This window comes from Vicugna pacos, chromosome 6 (genome assembly GCF_048564905.1).
Source record: "Vicugna pacos chromosome 6, VicPac4, whole genome shotgun sequence".
Classification (NCBI taxonomy): Eukaryota; Metazoa; Chordata; class Mammalia; order Artiodactyla; family Camelidae; genus Vicugna; species Vicugna pacos.
Genome location: NC_132992.1, coordinates 55,650,617 through 55,676,398, shown reverse-complemented (window position 1 = coordinate 55,676,398; position 25,782 = coordinate 55,650,617). Strand labels below are relative to the sequence as shown.

General features: G+C 37.6%; 1 long non-coding RNA gene across 2 annotated transcripts in view; it reads left to right on the top strand.

The window, feature by feature from the left end:
- The window catches only part of LOC140697127 (uncharacterized), a 226,415-nt gene that overhangs the window by 194,658 nt on the left and 5,975 nt on the right, over positions 1-25,782 (top strand). The window contains exon 5 of one of the 2 annotated variants that reach the window (XR_012073954.1): positions 19,911-20,086. The exons of the other annotated variant lie outside the window; for it this stretch is intronic. This is a non-coding gene — a long non-coding RNA (uncharacterized lncRNA). Of the gene's footprint in view, positions 1-19,910; positions 20,087-25,782 lie in introns of those variants that run through there. 2 annotated transcript variants of the gene reach the window in all.

Here is a 25,782-nt window from a genome sequence, read left to right as displayed (position 1 = left end):
GTCTGACATATTTCACTAAGAATAATACCTTCCAGGTCCATCCATGTTGTTGTAAATAGCAAATTTTCATTCTTTTTGATGGCTGAGTAGTATCCCATTGTATAAGTATATACCACATCTTCTTTAGCCATTCATCTGTTTTTTTTTTAATTGAAGTACAGTCAGTTACAGTGTGTCAATTTCTGGTGTACAGCACAATGTCCCAGTCATGCATATACATACATATATTCGTTTTCATATTCTTTTTCATTAAAGGTTATTACAAGGTATTACAAGATATTGAACATAGTTCCCTGTGTTATAAAGAAGAAAGTTTTCAAAAATCTATTTTTATATATAGTGGTTAACATTTGTAAATCTCAAACTCCCAAATTTATCTCTTCCCACCGCCTTTCCCCAGTAACCATAAGATTGTTTACTATGTCTGTGAGTCAATTTCTGTTTTGTAGATGAGTTCGTGGTATCCTTTTTTTTTTCTTTTTTCTTTTTTAGATTCCACATGTGATTAATAGCATATGGCATTTTTCTTTCTCTTTCTGGCTTACTTCACTTAGAATGACGATCTCTAGAGCCATCTATGTTGCTGCAAGTGACATTATTTTATTCTTTTTTATGGCTGAGTAGTACTCCATTATATAAATGTACCACAGCTTCTTTATCCAGTCATCTGTTGATGGACATTTAGGTTGCTTCTGTGTCTTGGCTATTGTATATAGTGACACTGTGAACATTGGGGTGCACGTACCTTTTCAAATTAGAGTTCCCTCCAGACATATACCTAGAAGTGGGATTGCTGGATCATATAATAAGTCTATTTTTAGTTTTTTAAAGAATCTCCATACTGTTTCTGTAGTGACTCACCAAACTACATTTCTACGAGCAGTGTAGGAGCATTCCCTTTTCTCCACACCCTCTTCAACATTTATCGTTCATGGACTTTTTAATGATGGCCATTCTGATTGTTGTGAGGTGATACCTCGTTATAGTTTTGATTCTCATTTCTCTTATAATTAATGACATTGAGCACTTTTTCATGTGCCTGTTGGCCATTTGTATGTCTTCACCAGAGAATTGCTTGTTTTGGTCTTCTGCCTATTTTTGGATTGAGTTGTTTGGTTTTTTATTATTAAGTTGTATGAGCCCATTTATCTGTTGATGGATATTTAGACTGCTTCCGAATCTTGGCTATTGTTTAAAAAGACTGCTATGAACATTGGGGTTCATGTATCTTTTTGAATTAATATTTTTGTTTTCTTTGGATATATGCCCAGGAGTGGAATTGCTGGATCATATGGTAGTCCTATTTTTAGTTTTTTGAAGAAATTCTGTATTATTTTACACAATGGCTGCTCCAGTTTACCTTTCCACCAACAGTGTGCAAGGGTTCCCTTTTCTCCACTTCTTCACCAACATTTGTTATTTATCATCTTCTTGATGATAGCCATTCTGACAAGTGTGAGGTGATATAGCTCATTGTGGTTTGGGTTTACATTTCTCTGATTATTAGCGCTACTGAGCATTTTTTCATGTGCTTGTTTGCCATCTCTGTGTCTTTGGAAAAATTGTCTGTTAAGGTCTTTTGCCCATTTTTTAATTTGGTTGGTTGTTTTTTGATAATTGAGTTGTATGGGCTGTTTATATGTTTTGGATATTAATCCTTTATTGGTCATATCATTCACAAATATTTTCTCCCAGTCAGTAGGTTGTTTTGTCAATGGTTTCCTTTGCTGTTTTATGGTTTCCAGTCTTACATGTAGGTCTTTAATCAATCTTGAATTGTTTTTTATATATGGTGTGAGAAAATATCCTAATTTTATTCTTTTACATGTAGCTATCCAGTTTTCCCAGCACCGCTTATTGAAGAGACTGCCTTTTCTCCATTGTATATTCTTGCCTCCTTTGTCATAAATTGATCATAAGTGCATAGGTTTATTTCTGGGCTCTCTATTCTGTTCCATTGATCTTTGTGTCTGTTTTTGTGCAAGTGCCATACTGTTTTTTATTACTGTAGCTTTGTAGTATAGTCTGAAGTCAGAGGGCCTGATTCCTCCAGCTATGTTCTTCTTTCTTAAGATTATTTTGGCTACTTGGGGTCTTTTGTGTTTCCATACAAATTTCAAAATTATTTCTTCTAGTTCTGTGAAAAATGCCCTTAGCTAATTAGATAGAGATTACATTGAATCCAGAGATTGCCTTGGGTAGTATGGTCATTTTAACAGTATTAGTTCTTCTAGTTTGAGAACACAGTATATCTTTCTATTTATTTGTGTCATTTTCAGTTTATTTCATCAGTATCTTACAGTTTTCTGAGTACAGGTCTTTTACCTCTTTATGTAGGCTTATTTCTAGATGTTTTGTTCTTTTTGATGCAATGGTAAATGAGACTGCTTCTTTAATTTCTCTTTCTGGTAGTTTGTTGTCAGTGTATAGAAATGCAACTGATTTCTATATATTAATTTTGTATCCTGCAACTTTACTGGATTCACTCATGACCTCTAGTAGTTTTGTGGTGGTATCTTTAGGATTTTCTATGTATATTATCATATCTGCAAACAGTGATAGTTTTGCTTCTTCCTATCTGTTTTGGATTCCTTTTATTTCTTTTTCTTGTTTGATTGCTGTGGATAGGACTTATAGTAGTATGTTGAATAAGAGTAGCAAGAGTGGGAATCTTTGTCTTATTCCTGATCTTAGAGGAAATGCTTTCAGCTTTTCACCATTGACTATGATGTTAGTGTGAATTTGTCACATATGGCCTTTATTATCCTGAGGTTTTTCCCTCTATGCTCACTTTCTAGAGAGGGTTTTTTTTTTTTAATCATACATGGATGTTGAATTTTGTCAAAAGCTTTTTCTGCATCTACTGAGAGGGAGTTTTACTCTCCAGTTTGTTAATAAGGTGTATCACATTGATTGATTTGCAGATATTGAAAAATCCTTGCATTCCTGGGATAATCCACTTCATCCTGGTGTATGACCCTTTTAATGCATTGTGGGATTCGGTTTGCTAATATCTTGTTGAAGATTTTTACATCTATGTTCATCAGTAATAATGGCCTGTAATTTTTTTTGATACCTTTGTTTGGTTTTGATATCAGGGTGATGCTGGCCTCAAAGAATGAGTTCAGAAGTGCTCTTTCTCTGCAGTTTTTGGAATAGTTTGAGAAGGATAGGTGTTAACTCTCCTCTGAATGTTTGGTAGAACTTACTTGTGAAATCATCTGGTCCTGGACTTTTGTTTGTTGGGAATTTTAAATTTTTGATTCAGTTTCAGTGCTGGTAACTGGTTTGTTCATATTTTCTATTTCTTCCTGGCTCAGTTTTGGGAGATTGTACATTTCTAGAATTTGTTCATTTTTTCTAGGTTTTTCATTTTATTGGTATAGAATTGTTGGTAGTAATATCTTATGATCCTTTGTATTTCTGTGGTGGTGTTGGTTGTAACTTCTTTTTCATTTCTACTTTTATTGATTTGAGCCTTCTTTCTTTTTTTCTTGATGAGTCTGGGTAAAGATTTATCAGTTTTGCTTATCTTTTCAAAGAACCAGCTCTTAGTTTAATTGATCTTTTCTATTTTTTTTTTAGCCTCTATTTCATTTATTTTTGCTCTGATCCTTTTGATTTCTTTCCTTCTGCTAACTTTGGGTTTTGCTTGTTCTTCTTCTTCTAGTTCTTTTAAGTGTAAGATTAGGTTCTTTATTTGAGATTTTTCTTGTTTCCTGAGGTAAGCTTGTATCGCTATAAACTTCTTTTTTAGAACTGCTTTTGCTGTGTCCCATAGATTTTGAATCATTGCATTTTTATTTTCTTTTGTCTCCAGGTTTTTTTTTTAATTTCTCCTTTTATTTCTTCAGTGGTCTATTGGTTGTTTAGTAGAATATTGTTTAGCCTCCATGTGTTTGTGTTTTTTTAAGTTTTCTTCTTATAGTTGATTTCTAGTCTTATACCATTATAGTTAGAAAAGATGCTTGATATGATTTCAGTTTTCTTAAATTTAGTGAGGCTTGTTTTGTGGCCTGGCATGTGATCTATCCTGGAGAATGTTCCATTTGCACTGGAAAAGAATGTATATTCTGCTGCTTTTGGATGGAATGTTCTGTATACATCTATAAAATTCATCTGCTCTAATGTGTCATTTATGGCTAGTGTCCCCTGTAGATTATCTGTCTAGATGATCTGTCCATTGATGTATGTGGGGTGATAAAGTCCCCTACTATTATTATGTTATTGTCAATTTCTCACTTTATGTCTGTTAATATTTGCTTTATGCATTTAGGTTGTCATATGTTGTTGGATGGATATACATTTACAACTGTTATGTCTTCTTCTTGGATTGATCCCTTGATCATTATGCAGTGCTCTTTTTTGCTTCTTGTAACGATTGTTGTTTTAAAGTAGGTTTTGTCTGATATAAGTTTGTACCCTGACTTTCTTTTGATTTCCATTTGCTAGGAATACTTTTTTCTATCCCTTCTCAGTCTGTGTGTCTTTAGATCTGAAGTGAGTCTCTTATAGGCAGCATATATATGGGTCTTGTTTTTCTATCCATTTAGCCACTTTATGTCTTTCAGTTGGAGCATTTAATCCATTTATATTTAAAGTAATTATTGATATGTATGTACTTATTGCCATTTTATTAATATTTTTACAGTCTGTGTGTGTTGTTCTTGTTCCTTTCTTCTTTTGTTCTCTTCCCTTGTGATTTGATGACTATCTTTACTGTTATGTTTGGATTTATTTCTCTTTTTTGTGCCTCTATTATAGATTTTTAGTTTGTGGTTACCGTGAGGTTTATATACAGCATTCTATGATCCCTTAATTTCAAATGTATTTTTAACAGCCTTGCATTTCACTCTTCTCCCCTCACGATTATTGTCTTTGACATCATATTTTACATCTTTTTGTTTCATGAATCCCTTAACTGCTTAGAGTAGATATAGATGATTTTATTGCATTTGTATTTTAACCTTCATACTGGCTTTGTATGTGGTTGATTTATTACCTTTACTGTATATTTGCCCTTACTGATGCACTTTTTCCCTTTCATAATTTTCATGTTTCCAGTTGTAGCCTTTTCTTTTTTTTCTTAGAGAAATCCCTTTAACAGTTCTAGTAAAGCTGGTTTAGTGGAGCTGAACTCTTAGCTTTTGCTTGTCTGTAAAACTTTTGATTTCTTCATCAAATATGAACAAGAACCTTGCTGGGTAGAGTATTCTTGGTTGTAGTTTTTTCCCTTTCATCTCCTTAAATATATTGTGCCACTCCCTTCTGGCCTGGAGAGTTTCTGCTGAAAAGTTAGCTGATAGCTTATGGGAGTTCCCTTGTATGTAGCTTGTTGCTTTTCCCTTGCTGCTTTTAGTATTCTCTTTATCTTTTTTTAAAAAAAATATTTTAATTACAGTATTTTTTGGTGTGATCCTCTTTGGGTTGATCCTATTTGGGACTCTGTGAATCCCTCAATTTGGATGTCTATTTCCTCTCTCAGGTAAGGGACATTTTTAGCTATTATGTCTTTAAATATGTTCTCTGCCCCCTTTCTCTCTCTCTTCTCCTTCTGGGACGCCTAAGATGTGAATGTTAGTATGCTTGATGCTGTTTCAGAGGTCTCTTAATCTATCCTCATTTCTTTTTATTCTTTTTTTCTTTTTCCTTTCAGTTCCAGTGATTTCCACAACTCTATCTTCCAGCTTGCTGATCCATTCCTCGGTATCATTTAGTCTACTTTTCATTCCTTCTAGTCTGTTTTTTTATTTCAGTTATTTATTCTTCATCTCTGTTTGGTGTTCTTTATATTTTCTAACTGTTAAAAACTTCTGACTTCTCACTCTGTTCATCCATTCTTCTCCTGAGTTCTTTGATCATCTTTACAATCATCATCTTGAACTCTTTGTTGGGTAGGTTGCTGATCTCCATTTCACTTAATTCTTCTTCTGGAGTTTTGTCTTGCTCCTTACTTTGGAATATATTCCTCTTTTACCTCATTTTTCCCAACTTGCTCTTTTTATTACATATCAGGTAGGTTGGTTATATTTCCCAACCTTGGAGAAATGTTTTTTTGTAGGAGACGTACTATGCGTCCCAGCAGCTCACTCCATTCTGGTCACTAGAGCTATATGCTCTAGGGGTGCCCCCTTTGTGGGCTGTGTGGGTCCTTTTGTTGTGGTGGGCTGACTACTATAGGGTCTCTGGTATCTGTGTCTGGGCCCTGGTCCAGTTGGTTACCAGGCCTTGCCTTATGCAGAGGTTGCCTGCTGCTCATTGGTTGGGCTGGGTCATGAGGCAGCTGGCTACACAATGCCAGGGCACCCTGGAGCCAGCACTTGCTCACTGGTGGGTCGAGGAGATCCTGGGACTAGTGCTCACCCACCAGTGAGTAAAGCCAGCTCTTGGTGCTAGTACTGGCCCACTGGTGGGCAGAGCTGGGCCCTGGGTTCCAACTGCAGGGCCCAGGGATCCCAGAGCTGGTGTCAGACTGCTAGTGAGTGGGGCTGTTTCCTGACACAGCTAGCTGCAGGGTCAGGGGTATCCCAAAGCTTGTATTGTCCTGCTGGTGGTTGGGGCTTGTTCTGGCCTGCTGGTGGGTGCCTGGGTCCTGCCATGGCAGGCTGTAGGGCTGTGGTTGTCATGGGGCTGGTTTCTGCCTGTCAGTGGGTGAGGCTGATCTTGAGGCTAGAATAAGCTTACTACTGGGTGGGGCCAGAGCCCAGGGGCTTCTGAGGCTGGTGCCTGCACACTGGTGGGTAGGGCCATGTGCAGGTTAGGCTGTGGGCTCAGGAGGTTTTTAAGGCAGCCTGTCCGCTGGTGGATGGGGCTGTGTTCCTGCACAGTTAGTTGCTTGACCTGAGGCGACCAGTACTGGTGCCTACAGGTGGAGGGAGGGGATGGTGGGCTGGTTCCTGAGGCTGATATACCAGAGAGAGGATTCCAGATTCCAGTGTCCCTGTGTCTATGTCCCCAGGGTGAGCTTCAGTTGCCTCCTGCCTCTCTAGGAGACTCTCCAGGATCAGCAGGTAGGTCTGACCCAGGATCCTTTCAAATTAGTACTTCTGCCCTGGGTCCTAGAGTATATGAGATTTTGTGTATGTCGTTTAAGAGTAGAGTCTCTATTTCCCACAGCCCTTTAGGTCGCCCAAAAGTAATCTCCTTCAAAGCCAAACATTCTGGAGATTTCTTTTCCTGGTACAGGACTGCCCAGGCTGGGGAGTCTGATGTGGTGCTCAGACCCCCTGCTCCTTGGGGAGAACCTCTGCAATTGTGATTATTCTCCCATTTGTCAGTCACCCACCTGGGGGATGGGTCTCGACTATGCCATAACTCCTCCCCTCCTCTTTATGTCTTTACTTGTAGTAGGTCTTTTCTGTTGGGTTCCACGTCTTTTTCATTGATGACTATTTTGTAAATAGTTTTAATTTCAGTGTTCCTGTGAGAGGAAGTAAGCTCATGGTCTTTCTACTCTTTCATCTTGGACACTCAACGTGTGTGTGTATTTTTAAAACCATTATCTCTGCTTGCTTCAGGGTTTGTTCAAATGCAGTTTTGTCAATAAGGTCATCTTCAGTCTTTTCCCATTGCTTCTTTCTCAAGTACTCCTGTAGTATTTTCTTTGTACCTTTCTCTTTGGCATTCATTATTATTATTTTGTATTTATAATTAGTAGTGCTCAATACATATTTCTTTATTTGATGGCAAAATTCTTGTCCAAGTCATCTTTCTTCTTAATGCCGTACCCTACATCTAGTAGTAAGACCTTAGTTAGCATTGGGTGAATGGATGACTGGAGGGGTGGACACACAGTTGGCACGTTATTAACTGTTTCCTCAGCTCCTTCTCAGTTCATTACTGCTGTCCTGTCTGAAGTTCTTAGGAAGATAAGACACAGGCCACTCCCAGAAAATGGTTGCTATTTATTCTTAGCTGGAGATTTTGCCTAAATCCTTCTTAGGTTTTCTACTCCACTGAACTAAGACAAAGTAGAGCTGAAGGATTCTCTTTACCTTTCTCCTCTAATGCCAAAGATAGAATTGGCTCAATACAGTCCCTCTCCATATTCTATCTCTTATTCTTGTCCCTCACTCAGAGCTCTCTCCTTAAAGCAGTAGGCATCTTTAATCTTTATTTTAGTGAGCCAGAGTAGAGGAAAGAGAACTCATCTTGATAAAGAAAATATCACTTTGTTGTTTATAACAAAGGTTCCAACCTTGGTGAGATATTCCTTGACTTCTTTCAGCATGTGTGCATATTTTTGTGTGTATATTTGTGTATATGTTTATTTGCTTGTGTTGTGACATGGAGAGTGATAAGTGTATTTCTAAAGTTCTTTAATACATTATTTATGGTTTTCATAGAACATTAGTATACATCTTTTATATACATCATACACATGCATAAGCCATAAGAACTCCTTTGTATGGTTGCCTAAGCTGCCCATTGCCCAGTCTCATTCTTGGTACAAAACAACCTTCAGGGTAAAAGCTGTCATCTGTTTCATTATATAGTGGACATGTGGACATGTGGGAATATTGTGATGCCTGAAGCTTTTTAGCTGAAGGAGACTTTGGGCCAAATCCATTCATGTGTAGATCCTATATATGTGGCCCACTCTGAATAACCTGTTTACAATTTCTTTGTTAAAAGCATATGGCAGCCAGTTGTCTTTGCCTTTTTCAGTTGGAAAGGCACATGGTAACTAGCTCTCTGGATTTACAGATGAAGGTTGGCTGAAATAGTAATGTACACATGTGGTGTTTTCCCATACATGCTGCTGTGTGGTAGTTCTGCTCATGGCCAGTGCTACTGCTGCTGTTGGTTTTCTTTTTAACTTCTATTCAGATTAATTACTATTACTTATAGATTATTTATTCAAAATAAAGAGCTTAAGAAGCTATTTTGTAAAATAATTTTGATGTACAATTTATTAAAAGTACTAAGGGAACTTTGTTTTAGGACATTAAAAGAAAAGCCAGATAACTGAGAAATTCATCTATTTTCTTAAAGGATAATGAGGAGCCAGTTAGCTGTGAACTTAATTATCTCAAGAACCATTATTAGTTGCTAGTTATAGGCCTTGAATAGCAAGTTAGCTATTCCAGAATAAATATCTAGGTAGGTGGTCAATCAAAAGTTGGCAGTCTTGAAAATAGTAATCTAGTGATTTAGTCTTTCTAATGGCTGATATGCAGGTAGTACTAATTCCCATTCTGTAACCTACCAAACACTTCTCTATTTGACTGATAAGTCAATCACACAGTACCAAAAAAAATCTTTAAAGATACTGATTTTTTTTAAAAAAAATAGATGTTTGTGAAGTAATACAAGATCTAAAGCAATAGTGAAATCATTGGAATTGAGTTAATGCCCACTATTTTACTGCCCCCTTTTTGGAAAAAAGAGCAAATCTAATGGCAGAGAGTGAATTAGAAGATCATGAAACTTAGATTCTTACAGATTTGTGGCTACTAATAGCCAATCTAAGGGAAATTTATTTTCTGGGCTTTAATTGTTCCATTTATAAATAATATTTAATCAGTGAAAAAGAGCATGAACAACTAGGGTGATATATAAGCATTAAACTCTGTCCCAAAGATAATCAACTTTGGGTTCTTTATCTTAAATAAACCAAATGCCAGAATAATATTTTGTGCTCCCTCAAAATACAAAAAGGGTCTTCAGTGTGAAAACAGTTGAACTAATGTCTGAAAGTTTTCGTTAACACATCTATGTTAAACAGATACGGCTATTGCTGCCTAAATGCTGTTTACCTAAAATGAATATAACATGGATGCAAACAAGCAGTGGAACAGAAACAGCAGCAGACAAATTGAAGAGAGTTTTATATTTTTCTTAGGAATGGAAATGAGTCTGACTTATAGACATGTAATGTAAAAATAGGGAATGGAGAAAACCATCCCCTCACTAGTTGAATAAAGAAAGTTGGACTTTGATACACTTACTCTGGAAAAAAAACATTTTCAAGGTCCTGTTACTGCATAACTTTAGTTTTATTTTGTGGGAAGGTATATGTACACAATTATACGTCTTACACATACATAATTTCTATGTGTTTATATAGAACATTTCTATGTATGTTTATATAGAAATTATATATTTGAGCTAGACTATTGAACTAGACACATAGATACCCTGCCTCTACTTTTGTCTGTGTATTAATATGTATGTCCTTCTGAAACTACAGCTGTTTCCTTGGTGGAAAATCTCCTTTATTCTTTATTCACCTGGTACTTTTTCTTCTCTCGGGCAATTGCCACTTGGGGTGGAATACAGCCTGACCTAATACAGAGGAGGGGAATACCAGATTTTATCTCATTCCAATTTTTCAGAGGCTACAAAAGGTTAGCAAAAGACAGTAGCCTGAAGTGTGGTGTCAGAATTCGTTAATTCATCTAGGGTGAAACGGCTCTTCGATAATAATCCGTGTTGGCTATACCTGGAAACAATGTGGTCATTCTGAAGAACACTGGGAAATGATCCAGTGGTCTGGCAGACTTCCAGAACAATCCTTCAAGGACAGAGATTAGTTCTCCTTATCACTTTGGTGATATGGAACACCCAGATTCCAGGGTGCAAAGAAGGTGATGGATGAATGGGCATTTGCTATCTGAGAAAAGAAATGTAGGAAACCAGTTTCTGGGCATTCCTTATCCCTCAAAAGGAAGACAGTGCCTGCTGATGGAGACTGGTCTAGTCTGCCCTTTATTTTGTAGAATCCCCTTCTGGAACATTTACCTAGCAGCTCATATTACAGGCTTGCATTATTTCTAAGTGACAAAAATGAAGTTTATACCTCAGCTAATGGTTTGGCGTATCATTTGTATTTGGGACTGGAGTTGTCTTTTTCCTTAATGATGGAAAGCCTGGGCTGTAATATACATTTGGCCTTGTGGACTCATCTCCCTTCACTTTCCCCTTGTTCACTATGCTCCAGCCACTTGGGCATTCTTTCTGTTGTTTAAACAAACCCAGCTTGTTTCCATCTCAGGTCCTTGGTGTATTTGCTATTTTCTCTTTCTGGAACATTCTGCTCTAGATCTATAGAAGGCTGTTCTTTGTCATTCTTGCCTTTGTTCACATATCATTTCCACTCTAAATTAGCCTTTTTCCCCATCTTCAACCAGTCATTTTCTATCATATCACCCTATTTTTAAAAAATTACTTTCTGTAATTAACTTGCTTACCTCTTTGATCACATGTTTATTGGTTGTCTTTACTAATAAAGGGTGCCCACCATGCACGCTTCTGTATCTGTCTCCAGTGCCTAGAATAGTGAGTGGCATACAGTGGTGGTCAGTAAATATCAGTGACTGAACTAGATTTTAATTGATTTTTTCTTCTAATTTTATTGAGTTATAATTGACACAAAACATTGTGTAAAACTAACCTGGATTTTAGGTTCATGTCCAGCTCCCAGAGTTCATCTCTTTCTGAGCAGACTTGCTTCCTTATAGCTAGAGGCTGCCTGTTAAGCAGTCCAGATTAAAATATTGATGGTGGAACAAATAAAACAATATTTTGGCTGTTTTTCAATAATGTTGATGATGGCTGTTGAAAGGGTAGGAAAGGGGAAAAAGAAAGAAAAATGTATCTAAGTATGAGGTACTACAGATTTTCTCATTTCTATCTTCCTGGTTGGCTTAGGACAGATGTTTGTTGGAATTGAAATTGCCCAACCTGTTTGTTTGGTCTTTTATCATGAGTGGGCCTTTGTGTTGGGAAGGAACTGTAAGACTTCCTGCTTACTCCAGCATAGACATCTGTTAGTCAAACAGACATTTCTCCATAGACTTCAAATGACTACTTTCTTGTGTGAACGGAAATATGCTGACTATAAGAGGGCCAAGGACAAAAAAAATTTCCATCGGATATCCTTATAAGGAAAACATGAGACATGTGCTTATAATGTGCAAACAGCTATTACTCTGAAAAAGAATTATTAACATGTATTAACTTTGATAAAAATAAAAACTAAATCATTTCCATTGATATAAACCATTTGTTTTTCAACTGGCATATTCATAAACTTCAATTATAAAATTAATGACAGATGCACAAGAAGTAATATATCTGGCTTCCACATGCATGCTCTGAAGTTAGACCTTTTAAATGCCCATTTTACAACTCTTTTAAAGAGAACTGAAGTAATTTAGAAATGATAAGCTTATTTTTGACCTGTGCCATTTTATAATAATACGGATAACTCACTTAACCTGAATTCTTTGACCTTTGCATTTTTACTTGTTCATCTTACACCTGTCCCCAAGTATTTAATTTTCCTAGTGACAGCAGGGCTGGGCTCATGAAGCAGTTTGTAAAAAATAAAGGAGGGGCTTCTCCCCCCAAATCATGTTTTCTTAAGCAATGAAATTCCCTAAAGGTGTGCATAGTGGAATAAGAACAATACTCACACTTAATTCTTTAGACTTTTTTGTTAGAAAAAAACTTTAAATTATCTTAAAAATAATATGAAACATCTTTCAAATATATTTTCATTCATTAAGTTAAATAGGACCTTTTTTTTTTTAAAAGAACCTTAACATTGAGTGAGAGTCCAACTGAGGAAAGATAAACTATGAGAATATCGCAAAGGCAACAAGAGTCATGCCTTCTTGCAGATGCTGCACACCAAAGGATAGCACTAAGGCATATCCAGAGAACTGTGTACAACCCACACATGCAGTGCAGGAAGGAAGATCTGTGTCTCCATCTTATGACTCTTTGGGGGCTATATGAATTAAGAGAAAATTATTTAGGAATTTAGATATCTAGGATAGGGATTTATCACCTGAAAATTTCTAGGAAAACCTGGAAATCCACAGATAAGTCAGCATAGTCTATGGCCCCCTGAAGTTATGTGCAAAATTTGATGTTCATGTATTCATGGTCAATTTTCATTGTTGGTGAGAGGTAGTAGCTTTTGTTTGATTCTTGCGATGCAAAAATAGTGAAAAGCCATGGCAACAGAGCTAGACTAGCATTTCTCAAACTCTGTTTCATGGAACTTAATGGACTATGTGATGTCATTAAGTCCTCGTGTGGTCAGATAAGCTAGGGAAACATTGTTTAATGTATCTCACCTGTTGGAGATTCATAAAACATTAACTTATTAAAGGTTCTAAGATATCCTGCAGTAAATACGCCTGTTTTGCTTTATTTAAACTAGCATTTTATTTGACATGGAAGCCCTATATTTTGTAAAATACATATAAACATCCTATGAGCACTAGAGTTTTCTGCAGTAAAGTTGAGAAATATTAAACCAGCATTTGTTGCCCAGATTCCCTACCTCTCAATGTTAAGAGCTCTTCTTCAGGGCCTATTGCTGAAAAAATTCTTTCTCGTGTATTTTAAGATGAAACTCGACTGATTAGAAAAATCATACAATTTATGGGTTGGAAGGCCACCTAATTGCAGGTCTATGTGTAAATACAGGTTATCTAATTAATCCTCCATTGGATAATAAAATTATCTCCACAAACATCACATTAGACAGTGTTTACACAATTTCTCAATCCTTTGCCTATTAGAGACTTCACTAACTTTAAGGCCATCACACCATTTCTAGGCTGTTCAATTTCTGGTCTGGCTTTTCATCCTAGAGATGCATCTGTCTTCTAATGATAGCCCATCTGGCATTTGAACAGAGGCAGCAGCAGCCGATTTTCCTGAAGTCTGCTTTTCTAGAAGAGCAGCTGCAGTTCCTTCCATTTTTCCTCATGGTTTGGGGCCCCTCACCTTGGCACTGATGTTTGGTTTCTTCTTTATTGAGCCTCACACAAGGGATTCTGCCCACCCAGACTGCTCTGCCAAGGTGATTGTAACATTTCATTGAAAGAGTACATCCTCTTCAGTCCCCTTTTCGGAAAAACTCACACATGCATGTTTCTATCTAATGTCTGTTGCCACAGTCACATATTCTCTGTAAATGAGCCTACCCACCCACAACTGGGTCACAGAGCTGCTTTGGCATTACCTAACCCTGACTGGCCATGGTTGATGGACTGGAGATGGAGATCTGACCTTATCTGGGCCAGTTGAATTATCTGTCCTGATGATTAGAATTGGGTTGTGTTCATCCTACCTTCTCTCTCAGGACCAGAGGTTTGTATGATCAGGAGCTGTTGGGGCAACCAAGTGCATGGAGAAGCTGGGAAACAAATGTAGAGAGAGGAGGATGAGTCCAATGGGCAGGGAAAAGCAGAAGTGTGTGTGTGTGTGTGTGTGTGTGTGTGTGTGTGTTGGATGGGGGTGGCAGGGGTCAGGGTGGGGTGGAGAATAGCCGTTTCCCACTCTCTCTTTTGAGGACCTTCTGTCTTCAGGTTCACTGAAATACTTCAGATCCTTTATAATAAATTATTTTTTTCTTGAGAAAAAATGTAGATATCTATTACTTATAATTAAAAGATCCTTGACAGGAAGAAACCCCAAGATTTTGGAAGAAATGAACAGCTTCCAGGGAGGAATTGGATTATTACTGAGTTCTCCTAACCTGTTTCCTTCCATTCAGCACCTTACCCCACCTCCACTCAACTTACTAATTTGTCCTACTTCTGTGCCTATGCTTATGCTATTCTTTCCCCTACTGTGCAATCCCCTGTCCTTTCAGCCTATCTAAACCCTATCTCTCCTTTAAGAATGCAGTTATTCCTCTTATCTGAAGTTTTCCTTGTCCACTCGGTTAACACTTGTTGAATAAGAATAGCTAGCTAATCTGATTAAAAGAATAAGAGAATGGTTCCATAAGTGAATATATATATATATATATAGGTAAGAAGGAGAAATGGGGACTCGGTGGCAATGAGAGGACTGTTCTACAAATTGTGCTGAAGCTATTATTCTCCATCTCCACTCAAGTCGATGAGCAGGACTCACATCAGGAACAACTTGGGGCCATAGAAAGAATTTCTCAACCTTTGCAAGATTCACTTCTAGAGCAGTCTTTCAAGAGATTGTGGATTTCCTTTTAGAGAGGTAAAATAGCAGACAGCTTTCTTGGACCCTTCTAAAGAAGTGACTTCTTAGGGCCCTTTCTAGCTTTTGGAGTCTCTTCATTAGCCCTTGATTCATGGAAGATGCTTAATAAATATTTGTTGAGTAAGGAAGGGAATGAATGAATGAATACAGATTTCATCCCTGAAGTTCAACCAGTAGACAAGCTGGTAATTAATTTTGAAGAAATGCTTCATCTAGTAGTTAGAAGAGAAACCAAACATAATCTGACAGATGCAAAAATGCGCAAAATTCTTTATTTCCAGAGTTAGGCAACTAAAGCGGTTTTAGAGTTGATATAGGGACAGGCAGGCCTGATGCTTAAATGTGTGAGCCACTGAAAACAGCCACCACATTCCTGAATTGTTGTGCTCCTTGGCTAGGGAACCAGCATTCCAAAATCCCAGAACATATCCCCACTATCAGCTAGGGAGCCAGAATCTCTGCTATGCATGGCGGTATCATGTCCTACTGAACATTTGAAATGGGGAATGACTACCTATATATCTTTCTAGCTCATTTGGGGCCACTAACACAGTGCAGAGAGCAGGCCCATCAGGGGATTAGCAAGAATCCAGTCCTGTTGCCAGATATCTTAAGACAGTATAACAGAAGGAAATGGTAGCTCACTAATGTTCATCAGCTTAGAGATGCTTTATCTATAGAAAGTGAGAGGAAAATGCCAACAACAACAAAACCCCCTCTGGAGTGTGAAGTGGTGCAGACCCCAGAGTTGAGGGAAGAATGTTAGTTCAGAACCCCAGGCTCCTCAGATCCCTCCCATCCTCCATGGTCAATAGAGGACCAGCATTGCCGGATATGGTGTTCAAGTCACCAGCTGGGAGCAGGTTGCCAAAGAGCATGGGGGTCCACCCACCCTGCTTCCATTTTTATGGGACTGAGACTGAGACCCATGCTTTAATTGAGTTTTCAATGGCTGAACATCCTGTAGTGAGATAAGCAACAGATTCAGACAGGGCAGCAGACTAAGTTGATTTTCATGAAAGAAAGGATTTTTTTTCCATCTAAATTGGTGTTTACACTTGGTTGTTTGAACTAAGTTAAATCCTGGCAAAGCAAATGGGATACATAGTTGAATGATTTATATGTGACTTGGGAAAGGAAATGATTGCAAAGCTATTTCTAATCTGTAGTTACAAAATAAACTTTATTCCTTTTATTCCTCTCATTCAAAGATACTCTGGTCTGAGCAATGATGCCAACTTTCAGTGGCGATAGAGAGGATGATTAAAAGCTTTCCCTTTAGAACTCTCTGCAGACCCAGCTCAGACCCTGCAGGTCTTCCCAGCCTCTCTGTGTATGAACTCACTCTCCAGCCTCCTTCCATTTGCACTGTGGTCTTAACTGTTGTCATAGTAGGACTTTTTTGTTCTGCTTCCTATTTGAACAAAATCTGAATTTCTATCAGTGCCAGTGCGAAACTTTGGCTTTAATAGTATATAGAAACATGATTTTTATGCTTCTCTGCTTAGTTTTATTTAATTTTGTCAACTGAAGTACATTTGAAGTACAGTCTGGCTTTAGTTAGGTCAAGTGCATCAAATTAATCAAATAACCAAAGAGGAGTTCGATGCCCAGACACAGCAGGAATGGTCCTGACAATCATGAAAAGGAAAAACCCATTCAGAGGGATGATTTATCAGGAGAACATAATGGGGAGTGTAGAGAGGTGGGGGGTAAGGGAGGATTGAATTTCAAAAATGATGTCATTTATACTACAAGAAAATGTGAATGATAGTTTTTTGTTTGTTTGTTTTTTGGTTTTGTTTTGTTTTTCTTTTTTTTGTTTGAAGAATGAGGACTTCTTCATCTCTCCAGTGTCATAAAAATCTCATATATAAACTATAAATAATATCCTCAGTATGAAGAACCAAAATTGAGACTATCTAAGCATGAGAGTTGTAGATGACCTTCAGAGTCACCTGATTGGTGGTTTTCTGTTTCTTTAAAAAGGAAGCTATTTTGTGGTTATTTTCATGGAGGCAAAATAGAAAAAAAAAATTCTTTTTGCTAACAACCTGCAGAATTCCAAGTCTTTTGAAGGAAGAGAGAATGTCTATTTTGTTTGGAATTATATCATCAAGGCCCAGTATAATGCCTGGGCCATAGCATATCCTTAATATATATTTATTAAAAAATAATGTCTGAATCAATAAGCTTCATAAAGCTGGAAGTACTTCCAGATTGAAGACATCACAACAGAATTTTTATTGCTAGTTTCTAATAGATATTTGGTAGATTCATTCCTATGCCGTGAATATATGTGATATTCACATTTGTTTCAGTATATATTCTTGAGAATTCATTGTACAAATACCAGGAAAACCTAACCAACAGCTACTTTTGTCATTTCAAAAGATTCTCTTTGTTGCAAAATGTGTGTAGTAATATTTCTTTGAACTAAGAATTAATCTGCTTCTATCTATGATAATTTTAAGGATCAGTCTGTAAAATCTGGTTACATGAAATAAAGAGAATTTGGATACTGATCAAAAAATAAATAGTAAAAAGACCACTAGAATTTACCTCCAGACTTATAATAACCTTCATGGAGTCTCTGTTGAGACCAAATTTGAGAAAAAGAAATCTTTTTATTTCTAATAGATCAGAGCTCCATTGTGCAAAGTGCAGACATTGTCTTTCTAGCAAGGTTTTATAACTAGATCTTGCTTTTGAATAATTCATTGAAAATCTTTCTGAATAGTAGATATAACATAGATTTACTGAATAAATGAAAGAATAAATGAATATAGAACACTTTCAAATCGTAGAATGACTGATTGACTTCTCAATGCTATCAGAAGTTAAGGAGTTTTTAAACCAAATGGTATATTTAATATAAGTAGCAAAGAAAAAAATCCTGCTTCTTTCAAGTTTCATTAACTTCTCAAGTTGAGACTAGTCACTTCTGTTAATTATCTGTAGCAGTAAATACCAAAAAGTAATAATGTTATGCACCAAAGACAACCTGGATATGGTTAGCAAAGTAATTCCTAAAAGAAAAGTTGAGTGAAAAATTAAAGTGCCACACTAAGCCTCAAATGAAATCCATAAGCTTTGGCCAATACTTTTGCTCATTTTTACTCATAACTCTTATTATTAATGTCATTGCAATTATAGGTATGGGCCCACTTGCTGAGCGCAGGGGTTTGTAAAAGGGGCTGACCTTCAGGAGTGCAACGTGCTAATAAGAGAACATCTCACAGTTCTCTGAATATAATGCTGTAATGCAAAAATATTATATAAGGGACATATTTTTCTTTCAAAAGAAAGGCGAATGAGCTCAAAACCATACTCAGGTACACAGAAGAACAATGCTGCATGCTGATGGTGCCATGCCAGTTCTTAACAGTACCACCAGGATTGCCTAATATCCCAGTTCAGGTTTAAATTCACGTTTAGGTGGAAGAAGTATTCAGCAATGATTAGCGATCAGACAAAATAGGCATGAACCATCCTTCTGTTTGCACATTTCTGGAAGAGATGTAGTCACATGCACTGTAGGCAACAGAAAGTGAATGTAGTACTCTTAAGCTGTCAAATCAGGCTTTTATAATTCATTTCCATCACTGACAATTACTGAGATATTTACTTGGAAATATTGTCCTTTGAAATAGGTTTCTTCTCAGCAAAGATCAGAAATCGGTAATGCTAGATTTTTTTTTTTTAATGAGGTGGTTTGGTGATGTGGAGTATTGCTTTCTTAATGCTTTACATTTTTTGTATATATATTTTTATTGAAGTATAGTCAGTTTACAATGTTGTATTAATTTCTAGTGTACAGCATAATGCTTCAGTCATACATGAACATACATATATTTGTTTTCATATTCTTTTTCACTATAAGTAACTACAAGATACTGAATGTAGTTCCCTGTACTATACAGTATAAATTTGTTGTTTATCTGTTTTATATATATTAATATCTGTAAATCTCAAGCTCCTAATTCATCCCTTCCCACCCCCTTCTTATCCCGCTGGTAACCGTAAGTTTGTTTTCTATCTGTGAATCTGTTTCTGTTTTGTAAATAAGTTCATTTGTCTTTTTATTTAGAATTTAGGTATCACATATAAGTGATATCATATGGTATTTTTCTTTGTCTTTCTGGCTTACTTCACTTAGAATGACAATCTCCAGGTCCATCCATGTTGCTGTAAATGGCATTATTTTATTATTGTTTATGGCTCGGTAGTATTCCATTGTATAAATATACCACAGCTTCTTTATCCAGTCATCTGTCAATGGACATTTAGGTTGTTTCTACATCTTGGCTATTATAAATAGTGCTGTTTTGAAGATTGGGGTAATGCTTTACAGTTTTAAACACCTTTTTCTACCTGTGATTCCAAGTTGGACTGATATTAAGAAAGGGGTTTTATATATAGGGCTCCTGATTTCCTGTGATTACGTAACCACAGAAATAGCCACAAAAGTCTGCTCTGCAAGGCTAGAACTCATAGTCATGGCTTTTTCTCACGAAGCCACTTACTCCTCAAATAGGGGTAGCTAGTGTTTATTTAGTAATGGCAGTCAAACTGTAAAGTGACACACATTCTCACAAAGCATGGGATTTGGTGCGTAGAATTCATTATTTTTCACACCAATGGGATTTGTATGAAGCCCTTACCCTGCCCTCTCCTGCCTCCCCAGCATTACCTCTGCTAGACCAGCTCTGAACACATTCATTAGTCTGAGATTGATAATCAGAACTCAAAGCTAATTTCCTTTGAGCACATAGGCATGGCAAGAATGACTTTTCCAAGCAATAGCTTACAAAAACAAATCCTTATAATATTTAAGATGTTTCTGTTTTTCATAATTTATTTGTTTTTCCTATCACCCTAGTCCAGACTTGCTAATCCCCAGCATCTCTACTTTCCTGTAACAGACAATTCTACATTTCCAGAAAAGTAAGGGTCTGTGGATCTGAAGCCCAGGGACGTTGTTTGTTCAAGATATTTGGAGACGCTGCCAAATGAATAACAAAACACAGTTTATGGCCTTCATTTGGCATTGATTTGTGTTACAAAGCTCAGAGAACCATTTCCTCCAGAAGGTTTTGTATTTTTAATGAGAGAAAGTATCAACAACAGTTCTTGAAGAACTTTACGGTGTTTAATTTTTTAAAACCAAAGCCCTTCAAAATAAAACAGCTTTAAAATATTCTTGTCATTTTAAATTCTTGCTTTTAAATGGAGCCTTCAAAGTGATCTTTTCAAGGAGTATTACTTACCAACAGTCACTGGTGGTATATCCTGGGGAACACAAACCAACTTGAAGCAACAGCCATGTTGTTACATACACACACTTCACAAGAAACTGGTGGTAAGAAACATTACTTACACCACGTACCTTGCAGCTGGGCCTGAGCCAGAATTCTTCCAGTGATCTTGGAGCCTCAGAATGGATGGGGAGGAGATGAATAATACAGATTTCCAACAAAGATTCCTTTACTCAAGTGTGAGCAGACCAATAGACTCCTATCCAACAGAGAGGAGGTATAATATTTTGTGAAATCCATTGCAAATGAATTAGAATGAAAAATAAATAAAAAATCAAGTAAGAATTTTCTCAGATAAGAATAGAAATGCCTGTTATGCTGGAATAGAAAGGGTGAAACAAAGAGGGAAACTAGAGGGGCGTAGAAACCCCCAGAAAGTCACATGTCTTCCCAATGTTGACTTCCCTCACTCAGATCCTTCCCTTATTACAAAAAACAAAACAAAACAAAACTAAGGAACAAAACTATTAGGCAGGCCCAGCACAAATGTTAGTCACCTTTGAAAGAAAAAGCATTACTGTGGGTGATGTTAGGCCCAGTCTGTCACTAGCTTGTCTGCAGGATCCATAAACCAGATTCCTGCTCACAGACCCAGAGTTTCTCATTCTGTAAGTTGAGGCTCAGGGTAGTGGATCCCAGAGTTAGAAATTCTGACAAATTCCTGGGTGATGTGATGCTGCTCGTGTGATACCACACTTTGAAAATCACTGCTCTAGCATAGATCCAAGGAAATAGAAGCACATGAGTTTAAAATATCTTTGTGACAGTTTGGATTTATTCTCATGTAGATGTCTGCCCATGAAAACTACAATAGAGGAGGCATTTATCTGGACAATTCATCCTCAAAAACTCCATTAAAATATTTCATTCCATTAAAATATTTTAATAAAATATTATTAATTTTAATAAGAAAATATTATCAATAATTTTAATAATAATAAAAACATTATTGAAATATTTTAAGTATAATGAGTTTCTTCCCCATGGAAGTAGAAGGGGAATATTTCTAAATCACCCTATGATTTGCTTTATTGCCTTTTTTTGTTTTGCGTGGAGATAGCAACTTATTGTTTGCTCTAGGAAGCATCTCTTGACCTGTTCTCTAATAATGGCTTTAGTCTGGTTTCCTGTTTGTACAAGGTCTGGAAAAAAAACTGTGTTAGGAAATGGAGAGTGTGAATGGGCATGGAGTTTTCTAGATAAGCTAGTTGCAATATACGTTCTTTTCATATCTCCAGTGTCAGTGGGAAAGATCACAGGCAATCTGATGATGAGTTTGTGGTGAATTGTTACATCATACATGGATGAACCAAAGAAGTACTTCCCATTTTTCTTCAGGCCAGACTCTAACTAGGGAAACCCTGGAAGAAGTCGTGGAAGAGCTTCAGAATCCCTAGGGGCGATGTTAGGGCAGTTGGTAAGTATTCTATCCTACAAAACTACACAGTGTCAAGGGATCAAAATAATCTTAGTGTTAACTGAAACTAACTCTTCTTTAAGGCCAGTGTAAAATTGTTACCTCCTAATCTGTTTTGCCTGCATTTCCAACCTGTGTTTTGTAATTCCAACCTAAATTTTTCTATCTGGACATTGCTTGTGTTTGTCTTAGTTACAGTGCCAATGAGATTATAATCAAGTAACCCTCACTTCTAGAATGTATAATAATTCTTTAAAGACAGTTGCTCATCTACAAAATAAAAGCACTGTTGAATGCCCTTTTAAACTCACAGCCCAGCATGAGAGTCTGGATCTCCTGTTGCTGGCGAAGGGCAGCTTTTAGTCGTATCTTAACATCTCCTAAAACAGACTTCCAAAGCAGGTGCTTCAGGCGGAATGTCAAGTGCTCAGTTTAATCATAAGGAGGCCACCTTCATTGTGGGCAAGGGATGGCTCTGCAGTGATCATTGTGATTCTGATGCTTTTTGAGTCGAATTTCTGACACTTGCAACTAAGAATCCTATTATCACAGAACCCTTTTGGATTGTAGGAATGGAGGGAAAGCCCAGCATTGCTGAGACTTCTCCAAACAAAAGTAACACTCAATTAGAGTGAAGGCTTTGGACACAACCAGCACTGATCCTTCTTGTCCTCTACATTTCTAGATGTGTCTAATGAACTTCACCATACCAGGCCTTAGATGTGCCCCACCTCATCCTTGGGCTCTCTCCCTAAGAGTATGATTCAGTAAGGATTCATTTTTCTCTGTTTTGCTGCTGGGAAAATCAGGTCTTGGGGCCACTTGGGGTTCTACATTAAGTAGCAGAAGTTTCCCTTTGCCTCTGTGAAGTCTAGATGAGTGTACAATTGAAGGCAACCAAAAGGCACATATGGAAGTAACTCCAAAGGCAGACTCTTGTAAATTTAGAAAGTAAGAGAAACTTATTGGCACTTGCTCAGTTTCCTTTTTGGTGCATTCCTCTCTCTCTAAAGTACCTAACACACTTAAGCTGTGATCTGGCTCTCCAGTAGACCTTTGGGCCTACTTAGGGTATAAGGGGTGTCGACGGCTCAGCACCCAGCTCTCAGACCATCCTCTGCTTCATACCTTCCTGTCACCTTGGCCTAAGGAGGCAATATGGTCTAAGCTACCAACAGGTTTGCCTATAGTGGCAAGTAAGCTTGTGCTGAAGAGGACCCCAGTGGAGTGTGTATAAAATTGAAGTGGTCCCAGAGAACCACCCTGGAAGATACGATCTATGAAGGGAGGGATCTTGACTGTCCAGTTCACTCCACAATCCTTAGCACCTGGCCCAGTGTGTGGCACAAAGTAGGTGCTGCCCAAATATTTGTAGACTAACTGAGTGAATTTTATAATAAAATTAAGGTATATGGTCCAGTATCAGTGCCATTTGTCTAGGTACCTGCTTTCATCCCAGTGGGCTATGAGTTAGAAAAGAGCAGACCATCTAATGCAGATGACTTTAGTGGCTGGTAAGAATTGAAGGGCCTCAGACCATACCAGGAGGAACTCAGGAGGCAGCCATTGGTTAAGAAGGAAGTGACCTAGGGCATAAAGAAAGGAACACACATATTTATTGAATGCCTGTGTTGTTAGGTGCTTTACACACATTATCACTTTGGCTTCTTGCAGTAGCTTTCAAAAGTAAGTCTTAGTCTGTGTGATTTACTGATGGGAACATTAAAATCAGACAGGCAAATTTGTAAACTAAGATTTGTACCCAGATCTTTTGGCTCCAAAGCTCATCCTGAATAGATAAGTTGGTAATGGAGAAAGGGTTGTGGGGGCTGTTCCCCCAAAGTTTGAATGGAACATGATATGAATTTAATATAATACATCCCAAGCACCCAACATGACTCTGTAGAACATTACTCTGAGCTATCCATGGCTCCCTGACTCAGCTTCTCAGTGACTCTTAGTTCAAAATTCCCAATGAGAATTAATTGACCCTGATTGGAGAGAATATAAAACAATCAGGTACACACATATCTCCATATACTCATCTCCTCCTTAGGGCTGAAAGTGGAACAAAATCCTTTTAAAAGAGAGTAGTATAAGACAGTGATCATCATTTCCAGGACAAACAGGTGTAGCCAACATTCATCTGTATCCCCCTTTTTTCTTTTGTTCTTCCATGAATATCCATCCCTATTTCCCTGCCAAGACAAAATGCTTATACTCTTTTTACTTCTTTCCCAAGAACAAGGTACGTTATATATAAGTCTGTTGTCATTTGAGTCATAGGTGACTGATACATGTTAAATATTATACATATAAACTGTGCTAACATCTGCTGCCAAAGTAAAGACGTGACACCTTGTGGCAGTTACTGATTAAACAGGACAAACTCTTTCCTCACTCATCTTGCCCTCCACAAAAACAAAGGCCACTAGCTTTTGAATGAGGAGGCCTGAGTTCTGGAGTCAGCCTTACTTTTACTATGGCTGTGGGGTCAGTGATTGCAAGGAACATGGCAAAGGTAAATGATGTATGGAAGAGCCCCACTCAGATTTCTCTCCAATAGGGAACATGCTGTGAGGATCATAGTGAGCCCACGCCTCCAGCTGCCACACCTTTGTGATCCACTCTAGTATACCTGCTCACACCAAATCCATGATATTGCCAGGCTGCTCCCTGCCAATGGCCAGACATGCTGGAGGTATTAGAGCTGGGCTCCTTCTGCCCAACGTTGACTCTTCTCCATCTCTGCTCGGGGGCTTTTTACCAGCCTGGCTAAGATATCTCAGAGCTTTATTGTAGTCTGAGGCTTTTCTTACCAAATCCTCCTTCATTCTTTCTTTCCTTTCATAATTCCACCTATTCCATGGTCTAAAAGTATCCCCTGCCTACCTCTTCTCACTCTCCCCTATCTTTCATAGGCATTTCTCTCAGTAAATCTCCTGCATGTATAACTCTGCCTTAACATCTGCTTCTTAGAGGATCTGAACTGACTGAGGATATTAGAATTCAGGGGAATTTCATGGTTCCCAATTATAGAAAGTAGAGCTGAGATGCCTGGGGAAAGAAACTTCTTTTCAAACAGCAATATAGATGGTTTCTCAGATTCATTCTAGTCCCTAACCTTGAACTGGCATTAATTAGTACAGGCTAAGTGATCCTAATTTGTAGAGGTTACGATGACTCCAGTCTGTACAGTAGAGTTTTAGAATTCATGCCTAGTTGAGTAATTATGGGACTAATTACATTTACAAACTAAATAATTGCATTATATATGAAAGAGTTAATGCAACTTCTAAAGGTGCCTAATGTAAAAGGGAGTGGCTCAGATGTTGCAAGAACAAGACAACTTTAAAAGCTGGGTCTCCATATCCTTGACTAATAAGTCCGTCCAGTCTCAAATGAATGAAAAGCTCCTTTTGAGTAATTTCTAAGTAGTTTCTTCTGTTGTGAGGGAAAAAAAATCCTTGAGATGGTTAGCCCAATACAGAACTTTGCAAAGGGAGTCCTCAACAGCTTTGCCATATTTTCTTCCATGATACTTAAAATTTCTTCTATTTTTCACCTACTCATATTTAAGATAGAGGTAGGAGGAAAGTCAGTGTGCTGTCAAATTACGGGTTTTGTGGGGGATGATCTGGCTTAGTCATTTCATTATGGAACACCCAACTGTCAGAATTTTATGATTTTTCTTTTGGCTGAATGTCTTAGTCTGTTCATGACATTGTAGGCTTTTTCTGATATACACAGTTCTTTCAGCCTCTACCCATTACCCAGTTCCAAAGCTGCTTCACATTTTAAGGGGTTTGTTGTAACAGTATCCTACTTCTTAGTACCAATTTCTGTCTTAGCCTGTTGGGTCTGCTATAACAAAAATAGCGTAAACTGGGTTCTGAGAGTCATGTGGGGAGAGGGTGTCTGTTTGGGTATGTGGAGGTGGGGAGAAACTTTTGCCGTTCAATAGTTAGACTTTGTAATCCCATTTTCAATATGGCACACCTTCTCTCAACTTTGTCAGGCATTCCAGAATCTGTGCTTTCTGGTTTATTTCCTCTAGGAGAG